Source organism: Peromyscus maniculatus, chromosome 2, assembly GCF_049852395.1.
Source record: "Peromyscus maniculatus bairdii isolate BWxNUB_F1_BW_parent chromosome 2, HU_Pman_BW_mat_3.1, whole genome shotgun sequence".
In the NCBI taxonomy this organism is placed as follows: domain Eukaryota; kingdom Metazoa; phylum Chordata; class Mammalia; order Rodentia; family Cricetidae; genus Peromyscus; species Peromyscus maniculatus.
The window spans coordinates 155,847,081-155,874,612 of NC_134853.1; the positions used below are offsets into that span (position 1 = coordinate 155,847,081).

A 27,532-nucleotide genomic window follows, 5' to 3' on the forward strand; every position below is an offset into this window, starting at 1 on the left:
TGCACACACACACACACACACACAGTGGGCAAGTTTCGTTGTGCCAGCTCTGACCCCTGACCTCTGTGTTCATATCCTAATGGACAAGCCCAGAGACTCCAGGGAAGGTCTTCAAGACAAGCCATCCAACCCTCTGGCAAGAGTTCCCGAAAAGTCCATGGAGATTACAAAAGAGTCAAGTTCAAGTGCCAGGCTTGCTCTCTGACCTTGAACAAGCTGCTTCCTCTGCAGGAGTGTAATCATGTACGTGATTGGCAAGCGAGCCATGTTGCCTTGGTCTCCGATGCCTGGGCTTATGGTGATTGGGTCAGGAAGCACCAGCAGACATGTATCAGGTAGCTCGGGGAACATTAGTCCTGCTTTCTAGGCCTTGGTATCCACACTTGTACAATGGGCAGGTTGGAACAGAGCTTCTGACATTCCTCCCATGCCTACCATGCATGTGTTGCAGTGATGAAAACCATGCAGCTCGCAGCTAAAAAGTCAGAGGGATGGCGTTCTTGAGGAGGCTGTGCCTAAGCAAAAGGAATGCCCGTCTAAGAGTGAAATACTCCTGATGGGAAAGATCGCAATGCAAGGCCAGCCTATGCACTCTCCCTGTCAGCTCCCTGCATGTGGCCTGATCATATTAACCTTCTACCCGCATTGTTCCCATGTCAAACACGTGGTGATGACCTGGGTTGTATAAGTATTGGGAGAGGTGGGAAGAAAAGTCACCAGGAGGCTGCAGCTTGTGAAGAGTGAGGTTAAAGAAGGCATTGTGAGGGGGCTGGCAATGGACACCTGTCACCGAACCTAAGCCCAAGCTCCATCCCCGAGATCCACACTGTGGGAGGAGAGAACCACTCCCACAGATGGCCCTCTGACCTCCACATGTATGCCATTGATCATTGCGTGTGCACATACGCGCACACACACACACACAAATACACACACACATAAATAAATGTAATTAATTTTTTTAAATGGTATGAATAATTTTCAGAGGTAAGTTTTTTTAAGAAAGAGGAAAACAAACCACCATGGGATGGGTCCAGGCTCTTAGAAGTCCCCTGACCCTCTGCCCCTGGGGACTAAGGGTCCATGGGAGGAACAGGGCCTCCTGGGAGGCTTTCAGGCCTGGGTCGGTTGCTGGAAACACTCATCCCATGAATGGGGATTAGGCAGGCTGCAGGGCAAGACTGGGATTAGGACAAACCTCTGAAATACAAAGCCAGACCCGTCTCCCCACGCCCCGGCTACTGCCCCGGAAAAGCCCTCAGCTGACCCTAACTCCAGGCAGGTGCCAGGCCTTTGTCTTCTCCTGCCCATCTTCTGAGAGGCCTGGAGGCCAGGGAGGGGAGAATGCAGGCAAAGCCCCATGTGGGGGTCTCAACGTGGCCACCCCCAGTCTTTCCCTTCCCACTTCTGACCCTGTCAGAGACCTTCAGGCCGGTAGGTGCCTCACCAACAAATGTACCCCAGCCAGCTGCGAGGCCACCAGGTCCCACACAGCATATTCCTTTAGCTTGCTGCTCATGTACAAAATACAATCGTAAACACATCACTGACAAGTTTCCACTCACTTAAGCAGTTCTCACAACCCCCTTCTGTTCATCCCGGCCACTGTCCACGGTTGACTGCCATCCTGACGTTTACACTGTGGACGGCTTTACTGGGCTCCGGCTGTGTGTGAGTGCGACCACTTCCTTCACTTGACTAATCCGGAAGTGTTGGCGACGTCATTGCCTGCAGGGACATTTCGTTCCTTCTCACTGCTGTGTAGTATTCCATCCCCAGGACCACACCCCCCATCCACTGTTGATGGACATGTGAACGGTTTCCTCCAACACAAGAGCAGTGGTTATTTGTAGCTGTGTAATAAATGATCTCTAGCTTCCCAGCTCGAAATGACAATGAACGTTTGTCATTGTCCCTCTGGTCAGGATCCTAAAGACCACAAGCTGGGCATCTCTGGGACGGCTCTTCCTCCCTAGGCGACAGAGAGGATGGCAGTCACAGATGTCATCATGGAAGGCCTGACTCGGACAGGGATATCTGCTCCCAAGACCTTCTCCTCTGCTGTGGGGATTGATAGGAGGCCTCCCAAGTGACTTCCTGAGTAGCCCAACAGGTTTCTCCCAAGTAAGGGATAGAAAACCTCAAGAAAGGAACTCCAAGGCCTTTGGCAACCTGTCTCGGGGGTCCCAAAGGTCGTTCCCATTGTATCCCAGACAACGAGGAGTCTGGTCCCAGTCCCTTCCCAAAGTAGGGAGGGAAAATTCCTTCCTGAGCACTGTGACAGAGCACCACATCAAACCACTCTGTGTATATAAAGTTTGATGTCCCAGGTCCCTGCCTATTCCCGCGACAGCCACCACTTCACTCCAGGGGCCCTGCAGCTACTACAGCCTGCTGCTGCTCTCTGAGACGCTCCTCAAGCCCCAAGGTCTCCCGTGGGGGGGGCAACAGCCATGTCGTCCTCACTGTCTCTCCTCAATACAGGATTCCACCAGAGAAGCCCCCGTCCCCAGCTGCCAATCCCAGGTCCCTTGGAGTGCCATGCAGGTGCGATTCTACCAAGAATCAAGCTAACTTCCTGACAAACTCCATCTTGCTGGACATGGCCAAGAAGCTCAGTTAGCCTGCCCTGACCACTCAGTTCATCTCATCTGCTGTGGCACCCTGGGTATACAGGACCCAGATTCCCCTTGGGTCCTGCTGGAATGCTGGTGCCAGCCCGGCCTCCCAACACCTGACTTCTCCTTTCCAGAAAACCCAGAAAGAGCTCAGTGGCTGGACTGTGCCATGGTGGCCCGCTTGTAGCCAAGGTCGAGCATGGCTCTGCCTTTCCTGTCCCTGATTCTAGTACCTGGTGACAGCTCTTGCCCTACCAAACACCAGGACAGCAAGAGCTAAACCCACCACCTAGAGCTGGGTTCTGAGGGGTGAAGCCCCTGGGGCAGCGGCATCTGCTGCTGGAGGGAGGGAAAGACAGACCCACGGGTGTCAGGGCCAGCCAGTGCTTGGGCCGTCTGTTTCTAAGTAATAATCTGATCTGCTTCATGTTGTTCAATGAAAGGCTTGTGTGTTCAATTGGTGCCTTCAGGGTTCCTCTCAAATTCTGGGTGTCCCTGCCTGACCACAGGACCCATTAAGACTGCCTACACCAAATGAAATGGAACCCAACCCCTGCCTTGCTGTGTGACTTGCACAGGGCAGTTTGCCTTCTCTGTGCTTCAATTTCCCAGGTAGATAAGATTAGACCTCCATGGTCCCCAAGAGAACTGAGGGGACAGATGCCACATCCGACCTCGGGACTGGGCCTGTGACCTTCCTCAAGGAGACAGTCTCAGCACTATCCCTCCCAGCTGTCTCTCCCGCCCCATCCCTCCTCCTCCCCCTGCTCTAGTTCTGACGGGGGCAAAACCCCTGTGTGTTTCTGCTGTGGGACGGTCTGTATGTCAAATTGCTCTGATTGGTCAATAAATAAAACACTGATTGGCCAGTGGCCAGGCAGGAAGTAGGTGGGACAAGGAGAGAGGAGAATTCTGGGAAGCGGAAGGCTGAGGCGGAGAGACACTGCAGCCGCCGCCATGACCAGCAGCATGTGAAGATGCCGGTAAGCCACCAGCCACGTGGCAAGGCATAGATTTATGGAAATGGATTAATTTAAGATAAAAGAACAGTTAGCAAGAAGCCTGCCACGGCCATACAGTTTGTAAGCAATATAAGTCTCTGTGTTTACTTAGGGTCTGAGCGGCTGTGGGACTGGCGGGTGACAGAGATTTGTCCTGACTGTGGGCAAAGCAGGAAAACTCTAGCTACATGTTTCCCTCCCAGTCACCCTGTCCCGTCACCCAGCTGCCTCCAGGGGCCGACCGTGGGAACTCAGCCAGTCTTACTACAGGTACCACCAGGGACCAGAGCAGCTGCTGCTGCAGGGTGAGCCCCTCTGTCCACCATGGCTGCCAATCTCTGGGTCCCTATGGCAACAGGCACCAGACCAGACTCATGTGGATCCACCAGCAGGCTGGAGAAAGGCAACCGTTTCCCCGCCAGGTGAAGGTGCTAAGGATCCAGACAGACCATCACTGGTCAAGGTCACATGATGGGCCCTGCGTATGCACACTGCAGCTGCCATCGCTCTTGACCCTGTGTCCTGAAGCTCGACAGGATGTCACTTCATCCCCTCTGCACACCCAGAAGGAAGGAAGGAACGGCTGACATTTGACAGGTGCAGAAGAGGAGGCCCCAGAAGGTGGAGCTGGATGCCCACAGCCACTCTCGGAGCTAGGGCCGCAGTCTGACAGTTCCTGGATCAGCCCAAGCCACAGCGCACAGCTACAGCCTCGGGGCCCACCATGGCCACTACCACCCCAAGTCTTGCAGCAACTTGGCTGGGACCCCTCGCATCTGCTGACCTAGTCTTTCCCTACCTGGCCTCCGGGGCACCCGACACCCAAGAGGCCTCCACCTCAGGTTCCCAGGCCCCCCGGCTCGTCTTCTTTACTCCTTTCACTCTGAGCCAAGCAGGTTAAAAACACGCCAAAAATGAGCTGCCTCTCGCTTTAGTGCACTCGGATAATGTGTGGCAAAGAAGGCTGCATTAATCGCCCGGGACCCACATTTTTCAGTGACATTAATCTCTAGCCGGAAAAGCCTCTCTGGACGGCTCTTTTCTGTGCGAAGGCACTTAGCGCTGGCCAGGAGCAGAAGGGGCCTGCCTGGAATTCCTCCGACACACGGCACCACACCCACCAGCCTGGCCCGGCCCAGCAGCTTCCCTGACTGTGGCTTTAGTGGGAGGAATGCCTACAAAGGACACAGGAATGGGGGAGGGCAGGGTGCCCATATATCCAGCGTGTAGGGTGTGCACAAACGGAGAGGAGAAAACTGGGTTCTAGTGTGCATGGTGTCCCCATACGGGTCTGCTCTCTGGGAAATGGGTGTGTCTTTGTGCACCAGGACACGCATACTAGTGACCCTGAGACACTGTGTACATTTGTATGCACCATGGTGTGTGTGTGTGTGTAATTGAACATGTGCATTGTCAGCTGAGAGTGAGCAGAGGTGTGTGCAAAATAAACCAGGTGTGTATGTTTGGAGATGGTCTATGTAGTGTCTCTGTGCATATAGGAGCAAGATTCTGGAAGAGGACATTTGCAGGCACAACAGTGACTGGGAGCCAAGTAGGGTGTGCCCGAGTGTGCACAGGGGAGGAAGGCAGTGGCCTGGCCTGCGAGTGGACAGCAGAATATGAAACCCCATATACTTACACACTGTACCTTTGGATCACTGTGGCCACAGGCTAGGTGACAGGGGACAGTTCCGAACACGGACATTGTCAACACAGCAGCTGAGGGCGTGTCTCCTGTAACTCCATGCCCAGCTTCCTCTTGATGACTTGACATTGGCCAATGTGCGGAATGTGTCTCCTCCCGCCAGGGGAATCTCATCCAGAGAGCTCACCGCTGAGGAGGACAGGATCCATCCCCATCCAACCAGACCCCATGAGTGCTTCTTTTCCTGTACATCAATGTTTCTACGGGCACCCCAAAGTCACCTCCAATCAGTGCGCTACAGCACCAAAGGTTAGAACATAGATCTAGAGAGGGAAGAAGAAGTGGACAGGACGGGGGGGGGTGCTTAAAGCACCCCAGTGTTGTCACCCCAATAAATGATCTCCTCATCTCTGGTGCTAGTCAGTTCTACAAAAATAAAAACATCTGCTTAATGGCTTACACAGGCACAGATGTGGCCGTGAGGCTCTCGGCATTGAGTGGGTTGTACCCAGCTGCAGTGGGATCCCCAACCCAGAGCTGCAGGCCCAATGGTCCAGGAAGGTGGTAACAGGGGAAAGCCCAGCTGCAATCCTACCACAGGCCTGTGGGTCCTCGGACAAGTGGCTTAACCTCTCGGGGCCTCAACGCTCACTGTAAAATAGGGACTGTGCTGTCACAGCCCTGAGTTTTGTGGTAGGGATTAAACACTCGCAAGGGGAATGTAAAATCCAAGGACCCTTGCTAATTCATATGCAAAATGCTTGGCACAGTGCCCAACACCACTAATTCGTTTTTTAACACTTGTGTCTAGAGAGAAACTCAGTCCCGAGGGGCAAGGAATCAGGGGAGGGCTGTCCTCTACACAGACGCACTGGGTTTGGCAGCCACTCTCCATCCTGAGAGAGTGGGCGAGGACACAGAAGATACCTTGGCCTCAGTTTACTCTTCTGTACACCTTGGGTAATCCTCCCTGCATCCAAAGTCCCCAGGAAGAAGATAAGATGAGAACATGTCCATGTCTGAGCTAGAAGACGACCCCCAACAGCAGGATTCGGGGTACAGTCACCATCTTTGGTAGCCCTACTGAACTAGCTATGTCCGGCCATACATCATGGCTTCAGCTCATGCTGTCCTTGCAGTCATGAGTATTACCAGCCTGGTCTATAGAAAGTCTAGCTGAGGCTCAGAAAGGTCTGAAGGCTTGCTCAGGCCACACAGCTAGAAACTGTTCATGTGGTGAGCGGTGGAGGTGCACGCCTTTAATCCCAGCACACTCAGGAGGCAGAGCCAGGCGGATCTCTGTGAGTTCGAGGCCAGCCTGTTCTACAGAGTGAGATCCAGGACAGGCACCAAAACTACACAGAGAAACCCTGTCTTGAAAAACAAACAAGAGAGAGAGAGAGAGAGAGAGAGAGAGAGAGAGAGAGAGAGAGAGAGACAGAGAGACAGAGACAGAGAGACAGAGACAGAGACAGAGAGAGAGGAAGGAAGGAAGGAGGGAGGGAAGAAAGGAAGGAAGGAAGGAAGCAAGGAGGGAAGGAGGGAAGGAGGGAAGGAGGAAGGAAGGAAGGAAGGAAGGAAGGAAGGAAGGAAGGAAGGAAGGAAGGAAGGAAGGAAGGAAGGAAGAAAAGAAAAGAAAGAAAGGAAGTGTTCATGCGACCCATTCCACGGGAGTCCCAGATGGTCAGGGCAGAAGGGCCTTCAACAACTTCCAGCCCACAGGGGTGTGGGTTCAGCTAGCTGGGAGAAAGTCTCACAGACATAAATGCACAAAGGCCCTGCGGCAGGAGGCAAGGCTGCACACTCACCTGTTGCTGAGGGAAGGAGAGTCTGCCGGAGAGGGGTTGGCCCTTGATGCCTTAGTCCCACAGAATGTCAGGACCCACAGAAATGGATCTGAATGTCAAACAGGGCACTGGGAATGTGAAAGTGACCAAGAGCTGGTCTAAGGCACTGTTGCTCAACCTTCCTAATGCTGCATCCCTTCAGAGTTCCTCACGTTGTGGTGACCCCCCAACCATAAAATTATTTCATTGCTACTTCATAACTATAATTGTGCTACTGCTGTGAATCATAATGTAAATATCTGATATGCAACCCCAAAGGGTCATGACCCACAGGTTGAGAACCACCGTTCTAAGAAGACAAGTATTGCTGATCTGCAAAGCTCAGATCAGACCAGAGGGAACTCTGGAAGTTGGGATCTGTTAAGAAGTGACCATATCAACCAGGTAAGAAGGGACAATGGCCTGGGCCAGGCAATGGCCAGGTATGGATGAGTCGATAATATGGTACTGGGCATGATGCAAGCCTGTTAGCCCAGCATCTGAAAGAGAGAGGCAAAGAGGATCAGGAGTTCAAAGTTATCCTTGGCTAAAAGTAAGTTTAAGGCCAGCCTTTGGCTATATGAGACCCTGTCTCAAAATTCATACAGGCAGAGAGAAGGGGAGGGAGGGGGAAGGAGAGAGGTGATAGATAGAGAGACAGACAGACGATAGAGACAATAGATAGATGATAGAGATAGATAGATAGATAGATAGATAGATAGATAGATAGATAGATAGATAGATAGATAGATAGATAGATAGATAGATGTAGATAGATGAGAAGATACTGGGAGAATCCCTTGGTCCCTTGGCAGGTGACACACAGAAGACTGTATGCTTTCTGTTCCCAATATCATGGGCAGGATGTGGAGACTCAAGGCTCAGCCAGAGTCCACCCACTGATACCCTGTACCCCTCCAGGGGGCCCACAGTGAGTGACCCACTCAAGAGTTAAGAAATGGGAAACGGCTGCCCAGTTAGCATAGGAAAGTTGGTGCAGCCCTGGTGGCCTGCATTTCCAGACCTGTACAAATCCCATGCAGCCCTCAAGGAAGGCAGAAGAGAGGCGGAAACAGAGGCCTTGAGAGGTGGAGCTGCCCAGGGTCTCTGGGGTAACATGAGGATGCTGTGTCCTGAACCCCAAGTATCATCCCAGCTCCAGAACTCAAGTCCCTAACTGAGCCTGTCAGCAGACAGGACAGAAGATGACGGAAGAGGACCAGGGGAGTGGAAGGACTCAGAAGCATGAGGGCCACTCAAGCCAAGAGAAGGAGGTTCTAGAAGGCAGTGGTCTTCAAGATCTACAATAGAGGCCATCTTACGCAGTGTGTAGAGGGCAGAGGTCTTCAGGGGTCACATGTCACAAGGTAAGCCTGAGTTCAAACCAAGAGGATACCAGGAACTACACAAGGGACTTGGGGCATGAAGACACATTCCCAAGGGTCCTGTCCCAAGCTCAGGTCTTCTGGCTTCCTGTGACTTCAGTAGTCAGCTTCCTGCCCAGTCCCACTGACCAAGCCGTGTGAAACACCACCGTGCAGCAGGATTCAGCAGTTGGGGGGGGTCCCCCCCTCTGGGAATAAGAACTCAAGTCAGCTCCCAGACAGCCAACACACCAAGGCAGCCAGATGGCACCACAGAGACCCCTGTCCCTGGCAGTCTCCTCCCTGGCTGCCAAGTAACATCAAGGGATGTTTTTACTAAGGGATAGGGCCTGGGGAGCTGACCCATAAGGCAGTACCAGCCATCCATCACCCGGGAGGAAGCCATGCTGGGTGGTAACTGGACCCTCTGCTCGGTGGCCCGCGTACCCTCTGTCTTTCATCTCTGTCCAGCCAGCTGCGTGGGCTTTCAGTGCCCAGTCATTAACTCTGGCCCCAGGAGCCAGGCAGGCGCGGGGAGTGGACGCATCAGAGCATGGATCCTTCTGAGTGGGCAAGGGTGCGTGCAGATGTGCAATGTGTGTCAAGCCAGCATGTGTGCCTCTACATGTGTCTATGGCCTACACACACATGTGCGTGACAGACCAGAGCACCAGGAAGAATTTAGACAGTCCCTGGTTTAAGTTTAGCCCCACCGTGTCTAGCTGGGTCAGCGGGGAAGTCACACGATAAGCCTTGTGTCTTCATCTGCAATTTGAGGATGGACATAGTGGTCTTAACTCCTAGATGGTCTAGTGAGGATCACACGATGCCATTCATGCAGAAGTTTCTAGAACTCAAACTTGGTACATGTTCAATCAGTGTACATGCTAGTCTCATTACGCTTGGGGGAGTATGGATGGCAGAATTCTAACAGGAGTCCCTGGTGGTGTTCTGTTTGTTTGTTTGTTTGTTTTTTGTTTTTTGTTTTTGAGACAGGGCCTCACAGTATAGCCCAGGATGGCTCGGAACTTTCTCATTTCCTGTCTTGACCTCTGGAATGCTGGGATTGCAGTCTACACCAACACACCCAGCTATGCAAACCCTTAAAAGTGAGGTATGAGGTTGGGAAGGTGATTCAGTCAGCAAAGCATGCACATCAAAGCTGATGGGGACTCCCATCACCCTCAGCGTCACAGCTAAATGCTGAGGATTAAGAATCAGTTTCATGGCCTGGAGAGATGGCTCAGTGGTTAAGAGCACTGGTTGTTCTTCCAGAGGACCTGGGTTCAATCCACAGCACCCACTTGGCAGCTTATAACTGTCTGTAACTCTAATTATAGGGGATCTGGTACCCTCACAGAGATAGATATACATGCAGGAAAAACACCAATGCACTTAGAAATAAAAGAATCCGTTTCACAAAGCCAATGAGTCAAAAGTATTTTAATTTGTATTTTTCAGATACTATTACATTTGGAAAACTCTGTGTGTTTATTCCCATTGTTTCTTCCTTGACGGCTCTACACATTAGTCATTGAGTCAAGGTCTCTCGACCCCAGAGCTCACTGACAAGGCTAGTCTGCCTACCCAGCATGCTCCGAGGACACTCTCCTTTCCCTGTCACTGGAGCTGTAGGAGTGTGGCCAAGCCCACCTGCACTACAGGGGTGCTGGGACCGAGCCCCTGGTCCTCATGTTTGCACAGCAAAGCCCTCCCACCACTGAGCCGTCTCCCCAGACCTCCTGCTCATGCGCGATCAGAAGCGGGCTGTGGAGGCACATTCCTGTAATCCTGCACTTGGGAGGTAAAGGCAGGAAGATCAAGGGCTCAAGGTCAGCCTTCACTACATAGTAAGTTTGAGGCAAGCCTGGGCTATAATAAGACCTTTTCTCAAGTGTGTGTGTGTGTGTGTGTGTGTGTGTGTGTGTGTGTGTGTGTGTGTGTGTGTGTATTGTATGTAGTGTGTATATGAAAATATACATACATATGTATATATATAAATATATAAGTAAACAGTTTCTTAATTAATCCAGACTTTGAAGAATACCACACAAATATGCTATAAAATTCAACATGTAAAAAGAGACAGGTTTCAGGGACTGGGGAGATGGCTCAGTCAGGAAAGTGCTTGCCGCACAAGCATGAACACTCGAGTTCAGATCCCCAGCACCCATGTAAAGCCAAGTGCAGCCGTATGTATCCTCAAGGCTAAGAGGTTGGAGGCAAGAGGGTCCCTGGGACTTTCCGAACAGCTGGCCTAGACCAACAGTGAGCCCTAGGTAGAGAAAAACTAAGTGGTAAGTGATGGTGGAAGATGTCCATAATGGACCTCTGGGCCTTCACACACAGAGACAAGTGTGCATGCACTCTGAAGCATATACGCACACACATGCATTAAAAAGTAAGGTGGATTAGCAGGGCAGTGGTGAGGCATGCCTTCAATCCCAGAACTCAGAAGGCAGAGGCAGGCAGATTTCTGTGAGTTCAAGACCATCCTGGTCTACAGAGTGAGTTCTAGGACATCCAGAGCCACATGGAGAAACCCTGTCTTGAAGAGAGAGAGAGAGAGAGAGAGAGAGAGAGAGAGAGAGAGAGAGAGAGAGAGAGAGAGAGAGAGAGAGAGAACCCAGCATTGACTTATGGTATGCACATGCACACAAGGAAAAAACCATTTTGAAAGCTACCATCTCCCTCCATCTCCCAGACACTGTCCCCAGCCACCTGGTTCATCACTCCAGTTAGAGTCCCTCTCCACTTCACTAGGCATTCACCCAGATTTATCCCGGGTACATAGACAGTGGCAATGGTGTCTGAGCCATCTCCCTAGCCCCTCAAATTCTTTCTCTTTCTTCTGAAATGATTACTTCTCCACAACCACTTCGTATTTTATGGACTTGTATCTCTTCTTTTTTTTTCTGGATTGGATGATAAATTTTGTCATTTCATCTCTTCAACATAGCCTTTATCACTGCACTTAGTGACATGCGCCAGTAATCCCCACATCTGGGAAGCAGAGGCAAGAGGATCACAAGTTCAAGACCAGCCAGGGCTGGAGTGAAACCTTGTCTTAGAAATAGATAAATAAGGGCTGGGAAAATAGTTCATTGGGTAAACACACGAGACATGCAAGCCCGCTAACCCAAGTGTAACGCCCAGAACCCACATGAAGGGCCAGATGTGGTATACATCTGTGATCCCAGGACTCCTATAGTGACACAGGAGACAAGACAGGACAGTCACTCAGGAGAAGAAGTCCAGCCTAGAGTACAATGGTCCAGCCTGGAGCCATGAGCTTTCCTCTGTAGATGTGGACAGGGATCAGGTGACTATCTCCATTTCTGACATTTGTGTTGAGTCCCTTCTTGAGTTGTGTTGAGTCCCTTCTTGGTTTGATTTGTGATAGGCTCTCCTGTAGCCCTGTCTGGCCTCTAACTCACTATGAACAGACACTGGCCTTGAACTCCTGATCTTGCCTCTATCTCCCAAGTGCTGGGATTATAGGCATGCACCACTACGCTCAGTTTGCACACTGCTGGAGATGGAACTCTGGGCTTTGTGCGTGTTGGGCAAGCACCCTTCCAGGAGCCAGAAGACTGACACATGGACACACTGAAGATTTTCCCCATTTCTTTCATTTTCCCCAGCTGTCATTGGCCCTAACCAGACCCACCTTCGTTTCTATCTCAGAGACAAGCAAGCCAGTATGGTGGCACACACCTGCAATTCCAGCATCTGGGAGGCTCATGCAGGACAATCGCCTCCAAGCTGAGGCTAGCGTAGGCTACAGAGAGGGTCCCTGTCTCCCCACATACATAAAACCAGGATGAACGGACATGGTTCTGGCATCTGTCCTTCATCCTCTGGGCTCATTTCTCCTCTCCTAGCTCTTCCAGAAGACATCCTAGGTCCTGACCACCCCGTGTCTCACCGCCCTGCATCTCACCACCCTACCCTCTATGTTGAAATCCAGGGTCCATTTCTACAGAGCCAACTGCAAAGCATTGGTGAGAGAGACGGGAAAGCCCCCGAGGCCTGGCGGAGACCTCCCTTCCAGGCTCCCTCTGCCTTCCTGCTTTCTTAACTCGGGTTTGAGAGTGTCACACAAGGTCATGAGGTGTGTTGGGGTGGAACTGGACTGTGGGTCCTCAGGAGCTTTACCTACGTCGGTGGGAAGTCACTGCAGGGAGGGTTCTCGCCCTTCCTTCCTCAAGGGAGCAGCCTGGCTGGGCCCCCCTGTGAGGTCATCCCTGCCACAGGCAGGGAGCGAGTGGGACAAGGGGCCCCACCTGTTCCCGATAAGCTCTCTAATCCCACTCGTAATTACTCTTTATTAACAGAGGCCTCATCACAGGCTGGTGGGAGGGCGCTGGGAGGGAAGGCGCCGAGATCTGAAACTTGTCACATTTTCCAAAAGGGCTTATTTGCCACGACCAAAATAACCTTTCCCAGGAAGGCTGAGTGCCTGCCTCGCCCTTTCCGGTGCCCTCGGACTGTCCCCAAGTCTGGTGGAGATCCCCCCAGGCACCTGAGGCCCATTCATCTCCATTCACTGAGATCTTTCCTTAGAGTAGAGCTTGCACAAAGTTTGCAGCCAGGTTGTTGTTGGTTTGTTTTTTTTATGATCTATTCATTTTTATTTTATGTACACTGGTGTTTTGCTTACATGTATGTGTATGTGAGGGCATAGGGTCCCCAGAACTGAAATAACAGACAGCTGCCATGTGGGTGCTGGGAACTGAACCTAGGTCCTCTGGAAGAGCAGCCAGTGCTGTTAACTGCTGAGCCATCTCTCCAGGCCACAGCCAGGCTTTTGCTGACAGTGGTGATTGACCTGTGTCCCCACCCTGGGCTCACTGTCTAAAATGGGAGCTACTCCAATTGCACCACCAAAGACTTCTGAGTGTCATCCTGGAGAGAATGGTGGCAGTGACAGAAAGAGGTCCCGAAGTACAGAGGAAAGTTCCCACAGGACACCAAGCAAGGAACTGTAGGAGGGGCAAAGCAGAACCGCGGGGCCATAGCAAAGTTCTGAGCCGGGGCACCGGGAACTCGGGCCTGGACGGGTGGACAGGGCCAAGTCACACAAAAATTCCCCTGTGGTGCTAGGAAGTCGTGGGAGCTTTTAGATGGGGAGGTTGACAGTATCGGCTTGGGCTTTAGGAAGACCCACCCGGCTCAATGCAGCGGTCAGCCTGGAGGAAGCCCCTGGGTGCAGGTAGCATTTGGAGGTGGGGTTGTAACAGCCCAGGAGAGAAAGGAGCAGTTTGACACTTGTCAGTAACAAAAGACAAGGTGGGTGTGGCATCAGATGACAGAGGCACAGTCCCTCTGAGCCACTGTGGCACACAGACAAGAGCAAGACGGTCTAAGTTCCAATAAACCCATATAAAATCTGGTCATGGCAATGTATGCATCCGCCACCTCAGAGCTGGGAAGGTAGAGACAGCCAGATCGCAGGGTTATGATGATATCTGGCCAGCCTTGCCAAATTGACCATCTCCAGATTCAGTGAGATACCTATCTCAACAACTAAGATAAGTGGAAAAGCAATCGAGGAAGATAACCCATGTCAACCTCTGGCCTTCACCTCTGCATACATGGCTACATGCACACACACACACACACACACACACACACACACACACACGTTAAGTCACATATACAGCAATACGGCTGGCCGGTGGTAGTGCATGCTTTTAATCCCAGCACTTAGGAGGCAGAGGCAGGAAGATCTCTATGAGTTCAAGGCCAGCCTGGTCTGTGTAGAGGGAGTTCCAGGACAGCCAGGGCCACACAGAGAAACACTGTTGAGAGAGAGAGAGAGAGAGAGAGAGAGAGAGAGAGAGAGAGAGAGAGAGAGAGAGAGAGAGAATAAAGAGAAGGAAGAAAAAGAAATCAGGGAAGCCAATGGCTCCAAGACTCTGCACTCATCGGCTCCCTGAACCTTCTGGCACTGATCTCTCCAGACACAGGAGGGCTCTTGGACATTCTTCCTGCCCTCACAGCCAGGGAAATGCGACTAGGGAGCCAGAGACCTGGACCTGGAAACCCAGGCTCTGGCCCTGCCTGTGTCTCTCTCCTGCCTGTGTACCTGCAGTCACACCTCAGCCTCACCCTGCTGCACTCCCTACCCCATGAGCAGCCCTGCTCTCAAGCTTCCTCCATCCTTCCTGCCAGCCCACCTCCATGCTTCCTGTCCACACCTAGGCCTTATGGAAAAGTTTAGTGAGCAGGTCCCTTGCCAGTACGTCCACTCTCCAGCGTCTGCCTTTATCCTGGCATCAAGGCCTCCCTGCAGCTCAGGTCTCAGTATGGCTGCCCCCTCCTGTGCTCATCAGGGTCCTGTTGTCCCTGCAGGTCACACCATCTAGCTCAGCCTCCAGCTCCCACTCTCCAATCTTGTCTACTGCTTCCTCTTCTCTGCCAACTCAGTGCCTGATCCCCATCCAGAAGTCAGGCATCTCAACCAGCAGAGGTATTGTGTGTGAGGCAGGCCGGAGCAAGGCCAGAGATGGAAACAGCACCTGCCAGGCCCCCTTGTCTTTTCCTGCTGCTGACATTCCCACAAGTACACAGGGTGAACCAGGAACAGCAGCGGAGTCAGCTCAGAGAGGCAGGAAGGATGGAGGCTGGCCCACAGGTGGCCTTATAGCTAATCCCCAACCTCTCTTGCAACCCAGTCAGGGGGCTGGTGCTAGGCATGGGTCCTGTGACATCTTCCTCCTCTTCTCTCCCCTCTGCAATCTGTTCTGTTTGGGGCGATGAACTTACCCATAAGGCCTCCAAACCCCAGAGAGATGTATGATGTAAGACTGAGCTCACTGCTCCCTGGGAACCTTGAACCATTGTCTGTGCCGGGAATCACAGGTGCCTGGCACGACCCAAGAGGTGCTCTGTCCTCAGGCAGCCTGGGCTCCATCCCAGCCCTGCCAGTCACCACCAGTGGCCTCTGCAAGGTACTCCAGATAGGTCCACAAGAGTCCTCTCTAGATGTACATACAAGAATGAACCACCTCTCGGCCAGAAAGATGGCCCAGCAGAGAAAGATATTTGCTGCTAAACCTGGTGACCCACGCTCAATCCCCAAAACCCATATGGTGAAAGGAGAAAGCTGTCTCCCTCAAATTGTCCTCGGACTGTCATACACATACTCTGGTACACACATGTGCACACAATAAATAAATAACTAAATAAATAGATGTAGTGAATAAATAAATAAATAAATAAATGTAGTGAATAAATAGATAGATGTAGTAAATAAATAAATAAATAAATAAATAAATAAATAAATAAATAAATAAATAGATGTAGTGAAATGGCTTAAATGATGTACAGTCGCATATTCACTTTGTATAAAGGGCTTAGTAACTGCAAGGTATGGTGGTCCATGCCTGTAATCCCACCACTTGGGAGGTGGGCAGAAGGATGGGAAGTTTGAGGCCAGACTTGGCTACATAAGGAGTGTTGGGCTATCTTGATGTCTTACTTAGGGTTTCTATTGCTGCCAAAAAACACCATGATCAAAAGGCAAGTTGGGGAGGAAAGGGTTTATTTGACTTACACTTCAGCATTGCTGTTCATCGCTGAAGGGAGTCAGGACAGGAACTCAAACGGGGCAGGAACCCAGAAGCAGGAGCTGATGCAGAGGCCATGGAGGGGTGCTGCTTACTGGCTTGCTCCCCATGACTGGCTCAGCCTGCTTTCTTACAGAACCCAGGACTACCAGCCAAGGGATGGCACCACCCACCATGAGCTGGGCCCTCCCCCATGGATCACTAATTGAGAAAATGCCTTACAGCTGGATCTCAAGGAGGCATTTCCTCAACTGAGGCTCCTTCCTCTCTGATGACTCTAGCTTGTGTCAAGTTGATGTACAAAACCAGCCGGTGCTCTTTGACTACATAAGACCCTAACAACAAAATGCTTAGGGACAGCCGGGCAGGCCATGATGCTCAGTAGCCCTCCTTACAGTTGCGGACCTTGAACTAAGCATTTAGAGGCCCATAGCTGGTCCCAGGCCTCTAACTCGCTGTATGATTCTTTCCCTCACTGGGCACTGTCTTCTGAACCATGAAATGGAGCAGTAAAACAAAGTGCCCTAGCTGGGTGTGGAGACACATGCCTGCCATCCCCAAGGAGGCTGACACAGATCACAAGGTTGAGTCTAGCCTGAGCTACACAGTGGGACCATCTCAACGCTCCCTCACACAGACCAAAGTGATGAGGCCTCCTTAAGATCTGAAGAAAATCAGATCCACCCGAGGCCTCCTGCCTTCTTCTCTCCTCCTTCTCCCTGTAACGCTCTCACCCTTCCTCCTACTCTGGCCCCCACACTTTAACCTGCCCACCCCTCTGCCCAGCTCCATCTCTGCATGGCTCCCTCCAAGGAAGTGCCACCTCCTCCAAGGGGCCCTCCCTGACCTTTTCTCTTACTAGTTTCCTCCTGACCACAGCACTTAGCCACACTCAACAGGGCAGCCATGACATTGGCCTTCCACTGACTAGACTAAGGTCTCTTTGCTTCACAGCTTCCAGAAACTACATGGAGCTGGTCAGAGTGGGTACCCCATAAGCACAGGAGGACTACAAGGCTGAAACTGCTGTCTGGGCGGGATGAATTGAGAGAAGTCTCTAGAACCCCATCCCGCATGCCAGCTCTACAGCACATCATCACTAGGCCGGACCCTTCCCACAGCCTGCAAAAGCACAAAGCTCCCCCATAGGGGCACATGCCCACTGCCCTCAGGGGGTCATGGACCTAAGCCAACCCCAGGCTCCAGGCCTTCCCATGGTCTAACGCCACAGCCAGCGGAGGCGTGGTATGGTCTCTGAGCTCAAGCTTTATCCTGAGCCCTAGCAGATTTTTAATTCCAAGGTTTAAAGCTCCTCTGCCCCTTCCCAGATAAAAGACTGCTCAGCAAGGATGAGACCCTGCTTCCCAGGGGCAGAAAGCCCTGGAAAGCCTGACCCACCACGGAGTGCATGCTCTCTGCCCGCCGAGGCACACAGACACTGCCTCCGCCACTGTTCCAGGCCACTGCCCCACAAGAAAAGCCCATTAATCTAACCTTAATAGGATTTTCAATTCATCACCAGCCTGGGGGAGCAGAGAGAGCTGGGTGGGGGACAGAGTGTATCTGCATGGAGGGGAAGCTTGGCCAGAGACTGGCCTGCATGTGCGACAAGTCTCTGCTTCCTGAAGGCCCTCAGTTTCCTCCAGAGAGAGAAAGTTCTGGAAACTTTTAGAGGATTAAGCCAGGTTGTGCAGGGGCCACAACCAGCTGGCACTTCCAAGCAGGTCCCATGTGGATGGTACTTCAGTTCCGTTCCCAGACGCCAGCTCCACGCAACCCCAAATGGAGTGAGTGACTGGGAGCCCACAGACGTTTCACCCTCTGTGGGATCCATGTCCTGGATTCTTCACTGCTTGTGGAAGCTGAGCATCTCAAGGCTTCAAACCCCAGCCCAATCAGCAGGTCCGTGCCAACCAGCTGCGCGCCTGTTCCAGCCGAGAACATAGTCCAGCAGCTGCGAGTGCCTGTCCTCCGGGCAGATTCCTCCAGGGTCAGGAGATGCCAGACGGGGAGATCATGTCTGTGTCACTCTCTGGTCATGGCTTGGAACGATGCTCCCCTACGGCCTGGAAGTGTGGACCGCCCCAGTGTGGCAAGGAGCCCAGGGTGGGGGATGGGAGGAGATCCATCTCTTGAGCGGTGGACGTGACTCTCTGAGCTGGGAATGGGAGGCACACGGGAGGCCCCATGTCCCCGTTCTGGGCTGCTGCTCCCTTAGCAAGACTCATGAGCAGCCTGGACTCGCACAGGGAGAGAGGACCACAGCCGGAAGTATCCATGGTCCCTGTGTGCAACATTGGTCCCAGGCCCCCTCAGGAGCCCCAGCCATAAAAGCATCTTAGTCCTCAGCACCACGTGGGGCGACGCAGAGAGTGAGTGGGGACGGGAGGAGACAGTAGGGAGGTGAGCGGCTTCAGTTGCCCTGCGCCGCAGACCTCAGGTGACCAGAGGACCGTGTCTTTTCCTCAAAGAACCGGTGCAAATGGTGTCCGTCTCATTTAATAGCCTCTTGACGATGTCAGGTGGGCCCACACAGGCCCACCCACACAGTGGACACCTTTCACCAAATCAAGGCGGCTGGGTCCAAAGGGCTGTGGGTTCTTGGGCCCAGGAGAGTGCGGTGCGGATGCCAGGGAGGAGGCTGTAGGAAAGGGTGCTCCACCAGTTCCACCAAGAGTACTTCCGCCAAGAAGCCTCAGCAAGAGCCAGGTGGAATTCTAGAAGAGGCTGAGGAGGAGGGCAGCCTGCCACCTATGGGAAGTTATGCCCTGCCCACACAGGAGATAAAAGGCCTGTAAGGACCCCTTGACCATGGAGCCAGTCTGGCCCATGAACTATTCAGAGTGTCTTTGGTCCTGAGTCACGTCTTTGGCTCAAGTGACAAGTGTCCACCTCTGCTCAAAAGCAGGAAGTAGGGACCCAGGCCCCGAGGGGACACATGCTGAGACAGGAAAAAAGACCTTGTCACCATATCCAAGAGTCACTGGAGGTGTCCCCTGAGATTCATTCAGAGTGTCGTCCCTGCCCCCTGCTCTGCCCAGGTGCCCTGAATCACTGGCTCCCTGCTGAGAGTGATTGATCCTCAGTGTCCACATGCACTCCAGTGTTTATTTATTTTTTCTGATTTGTCTTTTTCTTCTTTTTTATTAGTTTTACATACCAATCACAGATCCCCTCTCCTGCCTCCTCACACTCCAGTCTTGATGTGTGAGCTGAGCTGACCATCCTCTCTGTGCTTTTATTTTTATTTATTTTTGAGAGATGGTTTCTCTGTGTAGCCCTGGCTGTCCTCGAACTCAGAGATCCACCTGCCTCTGCCTCCCAAATGCTGGGATTAAAGGTGCGAACCACCACAGTCTGCCTTCTCTCTGAGTTTCTAGAGGGAAGAAGAAATGTGGAAGGAGAGATGGGGCCCCTGCCCTAGGGAAGGTGCGTGCTCTGTATAAAAGGCTTCGAGAACCATATTCAGGACAAAGACTTAGAATAAAGTCCCTGGACTTTATTCAAGGGATTTTAAGACTAGGAGGAAGTTTTATCGAGAGTATAAAATCTATCGTGTGCCACCCCATTGCTCAAAAACAGTGACTTATTGGGGTCCCTTTTGTCAGACTCCACTCCAGAGAAGCAGAACAAGGCCCCACCCTCAAGCATGCAGACCAGTAAACAAGGACCAGCCAGGGTGAGCAAGGCTCTTGCAGAGGTCACAGGGGCTGGAGGGCAGAGGAAGAGGGGACAGTGTAGGTGGATTTCTTCAGCAAAAGAGACCACTAAGTTATCATTGTGAAGGCATGAGCACCTGGCACCATGCATATCCCGGAAAGGAGGAGAGGTCTGGGGACACAGCTCAGTTGTTGGAGCGTTTGCCCAGCACTCCTGAATCCCCAGTTTGATCCCCTCAGCTACAATGCGAATTTGAGGCCAGCTTGGGGACATATGAGACCCTGTTTCAAAAAAAAAAAAAAAAAAAAAGGAAAGGAGAGGGAGGAGGGAGGGGGAGGGAGGAGGAGGGAGGGAGAGGGAGGAATACAGACCCACATAGTACCCAGAAATCAACCACCTGCCTAGAACACCACTTGAACGCTGCGCTCAGTTTCCACAAGGCAGACCCAGCCATTCGCTGCATTATCCCTACAGCAAGCTTCTAATTTCTTCAAAGAACCCCACAGCAGACAGTGGCTCCACCCATCAACGGCTGATGTGATTCTGGTCCCTTCCACTGAGCGGCCAGCACCTCCCAACCATCCCCTGTTCATCAGTTTCTCTTGATCACCAACCACACACCAAGGACCGTGCCAGAAGCCAGGGTACTTGCCAATGGTCCAGCCAGCCCTGATACCAACCCCCTCCTGCCCCCAGTAGCTTCACCCACCTCTGCCCCCCATGATCCCAGCAGGACACACCTGGGTGGACACTAGGAGCTCCCCGAGAAGTCTACCATCAGCAAGATGAGGCTGTGCATGGCTTTCCTGCTGGTTCCTTCCCAGCCAAAGGCAGGGCATATGCATGGCTGGAATCCTGTTGGTGGCCCCCCGCCAACTGGCTGCCACTTGCTTATTTGGCTTGGAACAGGAAATACATTTTTCTGCTATTTACACTGCTGACCTCAGGAATAAACTCATTGCTGCCGCAGCCGCATTCCCACACTGCCCTGCTCACATCGGGGGGCCTAGCCCAATTAATGACTCCCAGGTCCCCTAGCTTAACAAATAATCCCAGCACTCGGGAGGCAGAGGCAGGCAGATCTCTGTGAATTCAAGGCCAGCCTGAGCTACAGAGTGAGTTCCAGGCCAGTCAAGCTACATAGTGAGACCCCGTCTCAAGAAAAACAAAGTGGACGGCCAGTCTAATGTCACCTACCTTACTGCACACTTTCAGAGACGCCACATGACACTCCCAGCTGACCACGGACACAGAAGTGACACATCACACCGAGACACATCCCTCCACAGTTCTACAAACCCACTGCCTTTTCTTCCTGAGTACACAGTTGAACTACATTTCCCAGAGTTCTTTGGAATCTGCAGGTCCAAGCCCCTGAGTCCTGGCTAGTAGAGGGAGGGTTCAGGCCTGGCCTTGAATTCCCATGGAATACTGCATGCTTGCTCTCCTTGCCTGTCTCTGGCTGAATGGAGAGAGTGTGGAGGGCCCACATGATGTAAAGCCATCATGGCAGTAGTGTAGGTCCCCATGTCACTACCCGGAAGAACAGCTAAAGAAATCCACACTGTATCAAGACCTTGAAATCATACCACTGTTTCAATGGTTCGTCTCCTCTGACTAAGCCAAGACTCTCGTGGGACTATGTGTTCATCTTCCCCCAGACTGTAAGATGTATGAGACTAGAAACTTCTCTCTGTCACACAGCACTGTGTCACCCGAACTTAGCATTATGTCCTGAATGCACTAGGACCTGAGTAAATGCTCCTTGGTTGGATGAATAAATGAATGAGTACAGTCTTAATGTGTGGCACATGTTCCTCTCATCACTGTGGAGACACCTCAGCTCCCCACAGTCGGACAAGCCAGGCCCAAGGTAGTGGAGAGACGAGCCGAAGGCCCACCTCCCAAATGAGGAAGGGACTGAGGGGGGGTGTCCATCAAACACAGGCTGTAGCAGCGTGGGAGGAGGGACATGGGCTGGGACAGAGCGAGCCCCAGGCTGGGAGACTGAAGTCCTTGGCTCTGGGACCAGTTGTCCCTCTGAGTTAAAGCATGACTTTGGTTAAGAAATGTCCTCTCTCCCTCTGAGCCTCAGTTTCCCCTTCAGCAAAAAAGACAATGGTTTTGAATGTTTTGTAGCAGCCGGCTCCAGCCCCATGCTGATCACTGTTCATGATGCCGTGACAAAAAGGCCTGGCAGACACACCCTGAATCCAGAAGGGTGTGCTCTGTGCCAGCTTTCAGAGGGTCTGTCTTATCCTGTTGGGGTGGTACAGGGGCCAGGAAGCAGAGGCTGGGCAGATGCCCACCCCCCCACCCCGCCCCCCACCCCCCCCACCCCGCCCTCCACACCTTTCATTCCCTCTGGTCCCCAGGCCATGGGACGGTTGCCACCCACAGCCTGAGCAAGTCTTTCCTGCTCAGTTAATCCTCTGGAACGACTCTCAGAGACACACCCAGAGGCAGCCTCCCATCTCCTAGGTGATTCTGAATCTGGTCAAGTTGATGATGACGATGACAAGCCCCAAAATAGTCTTGTGAGCCTCAAAACACAAAGCAGATAGGAACAGGGGGAGTGGAGGGCTCTCACCGAAGCTGGGGGAAGGCGTCAGGGCTGACCCCAGGCCATTTCCTCAGCCAGCTTCCCCGATCCTTATACTCCAACCTCGCACCCAGCCAACTTCCCCAACTTTTGGCCTACCAAGAAACTTCTGGAAAATCCTACCAGGCCTCCAGCGTCCGTTTGCACACCTGCAGTGATAGAGCTCTGCCAGGTCTGGAAACCCCTAGGGGAACCCCAGGTTGACTGACCCACCGGCACATGCACCATGCACAGGGTCTCCTGAGTCTGTGCCACACAGCCTCTGTGCCCGCAGCTGGAGATGAGACCAGAAAACCTGGCATCCAGAATAGAAGATGGCTGCACCCAGGTGCCAAGCAGGTGTGTCACTTCAAGCTTCACAGATAGAATGTGTGTGACCCGGTAAGTAGGGCTGTTACTACTACAGACATCTTAACACCGAAGCATAAAGAGTCTCTGTCGCTTGCTCGACATCATATCGCTGGCAAATTGCAAGTCAGGACTCAAATCCACCCGATCATATGCTTTCAACTGATTCTCTGATGTGGAAATTTGGCCGAAACTAAAAGCGAGTCCTGCTGAGGATGTAGCCTAGTGGATAGAGTGCTCACCTAGCAAGCACAAGGCCTGGGGTCTATCCCAGGCACTGCATAAACCTATCCTGGTGGCACATGCCAATAATACAAAATGGAGTCAGGAGGATCAGAAATTCAAGGTCATCCTTAGCTTAATATCAAGTTCAAGGCCAACGTGGGCTACATGAGACCCTGTCTATAGGTATCTAGATAGATGTATGTATGTATGGATGGATGGATGAATCAGGAGACCATAGTGGGTAGTATTAATAAAAATAACATAATTAGGGAGCTAGAGAGATCGCTCTGCAGCTAAGAGCACATACAGCTTTTACACTGGAGAGGACCCAAGTTCAGCTCCCAGTACTCTTGGCAGGCAGACCATGACAACTTGTAACTCCAGTTCCAAGGGATCAAACAACATCTTCTGGACTCCGATAGCATCTGCGCTCATATGTACCTACCCAAACATAGACACACACACCATACATGTAATTTAAAAATAATGAAAATAAGTCAGGCATGGTGGTGCATGCCTTTAATCCTAGCACTTGGGAGGCAGAGGCAGGTGGATCTCTGTGAGTTTGAGGCCAGCCTGGTCTACAAAGCAAGTTCCAGGACAATGAGAGCTATTAGACAGAGAAACACTATCTTGAAAAACCAAAAATCAATAGCAATGATGATGATGATGAAAATAAATCTTTTTTAAAATAGCATAATAATCAAGCCAGGCGGTGGTGGTGCATGCCTTTAATCCCAGCACTCGGGAGGCAGAGACAGGCAGATCTTTGTGAGTTCGAGGCCAGCCTGGTCTACAGAGCGAGATCCAGGACAGGCACCAAAAACAACATGGAGAAACCCTGTCTAGAAAAAACAACAACAAAAAACAAACAAACAACAACAAAAAAAAAACATAATAACCAGGAGCAGTGGCTCATTACTTTAATCCTAGCACTTAGGAGGCAGAGGCAATTGGATTTCTGTGAGTTAGAGGCCAGGCTGGTCTATACAAGGAGTTCCAGGCCAGCCAGGAATACATAGTCAGACACTTCAAAAAAAATAATAAAATGACATAATAATGACAATCATATCATTAGTGATCTTTGATCCCGTGTGGTGGGGTTCAGACATGAGCCCAAGCAGTCCAGCTCTAGAGCCCGTGTATGACATGTGGCATTTCTCCTCCATTTTTTTAAGACTTATTTTATTTTACTTTTATGTGTGTTATTGTTTTTCCTGTGTATGTGCACAGCTGTGCAAACGTGTGCATGCAGTTGCCAGCAGAGGCCAGAAGAGGGCATCAGATCCCCTTGGAATTGGAGTTATAGCCAGTTATGAGCTGCCATGTGGGTGCTGGGAAAGGAACCTAGGTCCTCCACAAGAGCAGCAGAACTCTTAACCACTGAGCCATCTCTCCAGCCCCTCTCCTCCACTCTGATATACACAGACCATGTACCACAGTCCAGCATATATGTGTCCCAATATTCACTGATCACTTCTCAAATCCATAATGAGCAAAAAGAATTCCATAAAATCAAATAGTCATTCATGTACAAAGCAAAGATCTCAGTGATTCCGAGTCAGAGGGATCCATCCTCAGCTCACTGGGCTTGTGCCAGCATCACACTGCACGGTAGAAACCAGTGGCTTTCTCTTACGACTAGAACAAGCGAAACCATTCCTTCCGGGGGTAGGGGGCATTGTTGGTTTGTGACTGGGTCTCCTTATACAGCTCAGGCTAGCCTGGGACTCAAGATCCTCCTGCACGTGCGCGAGCACGCACACACATTATATATAAAGTTTTTAATTAAAAACAAAACTACACCAATCAAGGCAGCATGGTATTAGAGTGAGAACAAACAGATCCACTGAGCAGGAGCAAACGTCTCAACACTTAATCCACACAAACACTATTAGCTGCTTTTTGACAAAGGATCAGAGGCCATTGACAGAGGAGGGGTAGCTTTCTGCAATAGTGCTGGGAATGACTGGACACCCACATTATAAAAGGAATAAATGAATCTGCACATAGCCTTATGTCGTCTTTTACAAACATTAGCTCATGGAACTAAATGCAAAACACAAAACTGTAAAATGGTGATGTCAGAGAAAAATCTAAATTATCTAGGGCTCAGTGATAAGTTTTTAGACACAGCATATTGAAATCTTTTAATGAGGAACTTACAATCCATCATTAAAATTGAACTCTGCTAGCCAGGGGTGGCTGTGCATGCCTGCAATCCTAACACCTGCGAGGCAGAGGCAGGAGGAACAGAAGACCAGAGTCGTCTTTGGCCACGTACTGAGCTTATGCTTAGTCTGGGCGACATGAGGCCCTGTCCTAAAAAGCCAATAATAATAATTGTTTAACACTTTGGTTTTGTGTGACAGGGTTAAAGAGAATGGAATGGAAAACCAAGTGTGGTGGTGTATGCCTGTAATCTCAGCACTCGGAAGCCACAGGCAGGAGGATTGTCCAGAGTTCAAGACCAGCCTGACCTGTAGAGCCAGATGACTCAAAAGGAGGAAGAGACAGAGAGAGATGGGGATGTGTGTGAGAGACAGAGAGAGATGGAGGGTACAGGAGGAACAGAAAAAGATGGGGTGGTTGCAGTAGGGTGGGGGATTCACAGACATACATGGTAAATAAGCATATAAAAGATGCTCTGTCTCACTGAGTCCTTAGACTCTTAGAGCAGCTGAAATCTGAAGGTTTGATATCGGTGAGTGCTGATGAGGGTACGGAGCAGCCTGATTCAGCACAGGATGGCAGAGACCTTGGAAGACAGCTGCACAGATTCATGCAAAGGAAAACCTAGTTTACCATCAGGTCTGGTCATCACACTTCTCTGTATTTATGCAGATGAGCTGAAAAAATGTGTCCCGAGGAAAATGTGTATGAACAGTCACAGTGTCCTCACTGCTCAGCACTTCCCCAGACTGGAAACAGACAAGACACCTCTTCAAAGGCAACTAGGTCACACAATGAAATACCACTCAGCAATAAAAAGATGTAGACACTCCAAAGCCATGGAAAGTCACAAGTGCACATCGCTAAGTAAAAGAAGCCAGCTAGATCCATTGTCCAAAATGTTCCTCTACCTCCCCAAACAGCATCACCAGCAGAGGAACAAATGTCAAATATATTAGCCTGTGGGGGACATTTTACATTCACACCATAACATTCTGCTGGTCCCCATGGACTCATGTCCATCTCATCACACAAGATGCATTTATCATATTTCAAAAGCCCAAATGGGTCTTCTGGTCCCAACACAGTTCCAAAGTCCAAAGTCTTTTCTGAGCTCAAACTCTTAGCTATAAGCATCTATAAAAGAAAAAAAGAAAAAAGGTTACACTTATCCAGTATACAGTAACACACATTCAGTTACACATTGGGTTTCCCCACTTCAAAAGTAAGGGATGGTGGTACAGTAAGGAAAAATCAGATAAAAACAGAGCCAAAACCTACAGGAGGGGAAAACACCAAACCACAGACCTGCATGTCTAGCATCCAGGGCTCACTCACAGTGGCATCATCTGGGCTCCAATGGGCTTGACTCATCCTGCTGCCCTCCAGTCCTCTGCTTTCAGCAAATGTGCCGTCTCCCTGGGCTGTCTCCCCTCACGGCTTAGAGCTTTCCTCAGCAGACATCTCATGATCCTGGCATCCAAACAGCCTAGGCTCTCCATCTCCACAGTTTCACACATCTGCATCTCAGAGTCTCCTGACAGGAAACCCTAACCCTGCCGCACATTGCCTGGCCCCATGGGTTTTTCCTGGAACCTTGGAGCAAGCCTCCATGACCTTATCATCCTTGCATTCTGTACACCTCAAGAGTAGTACCATGTGGGTGACACTAAGTTCAAGATGCAGCCTGGCTCCCTTGGACCACGCCTCAGTGGCCTCTGTGTGCCTTCACAGCTGAGCCTTCCTGAGGTGTTTCCCTTCTTCACCCACAGCTTTAAATTCCCTCTTTCTCCTTTTCTTAACCAATGCCATTTTCTACATCTTAATGCTCCACTATCTGCTCAGAATTCTCACTGGAAACCTGGCTAAAGGCATGAGCAATAACCATGCCACAGCCTGACTGTTAATGCTATCTTGAAATTTCCTCCATCAAACAAATTATCCCTTTACTTTTCAATTCTGCCTCACTGGGGTTTCCAGGATCTAGACAGAACTGAACAGAATACAGCAGATGCTTTGCTGAAATGCAGCACATGTGACCTCTGGCTCACTTCCCAATAGTCATTTTTTCTCTTCTGAGACCTCACAAGCACAATCCTCACTGTCTGCATTTCTGTCAGCATTCTGGTCTTCCAAGCTCCCAACAGAACAGAGGATCAAGCGTATAGCATTCTAAAGCACTTCTTTCTTGCTGAGGCTTTATATTGGTTCATAATTGAAGTCTACCGTGGCTAGGAAAGCAGTTAGGATCTCTGTTGCTGTAATAAAACACCATTATCAAAAAAATAGGGAGGAAAGGGTTTATTTCAGCTTAGAGTTCTACAGCACAAGCCATCACTGAGGGAAGTCAGGGCAGGAGCCTGGAGGCAGGAGCTCATGCAAAGGCCATGGAGGGGTGCTGCTTCCTGACTTGCTCCTTGTGGCTTGCTCAGCCTGCTTTCTTATAGCACCCAGGACCACTAGCCCTTGGCTTGGCACCACCTACAGAGAGCTGGGC

At 51.1% G+C, this 27,532-nt stretch overlaps 1 long non-coding RNA gene across 1 annotated transcript; it reads right to left on the reverse strand.

Moving 5' to 3' along the window:
• Window positions 1-943: 943 nt before the first annotated feature.
• Window positions 944-20,551, reverse strand: LOC143272024 (uncharacterized). The gene is made up of 2 exons (XR_013049400.1): window positions 20,429-20,551; window positions 944-1,823 (listed from the first exon to the last, which is right to left on the reverse strand). It is a non-coding gene; the product is annotated as an uncharacterized LOC143272024 (long non-coding RNA).
• Window positions 20,552-27,532: the final 6,981 nt, after the last annotated feature.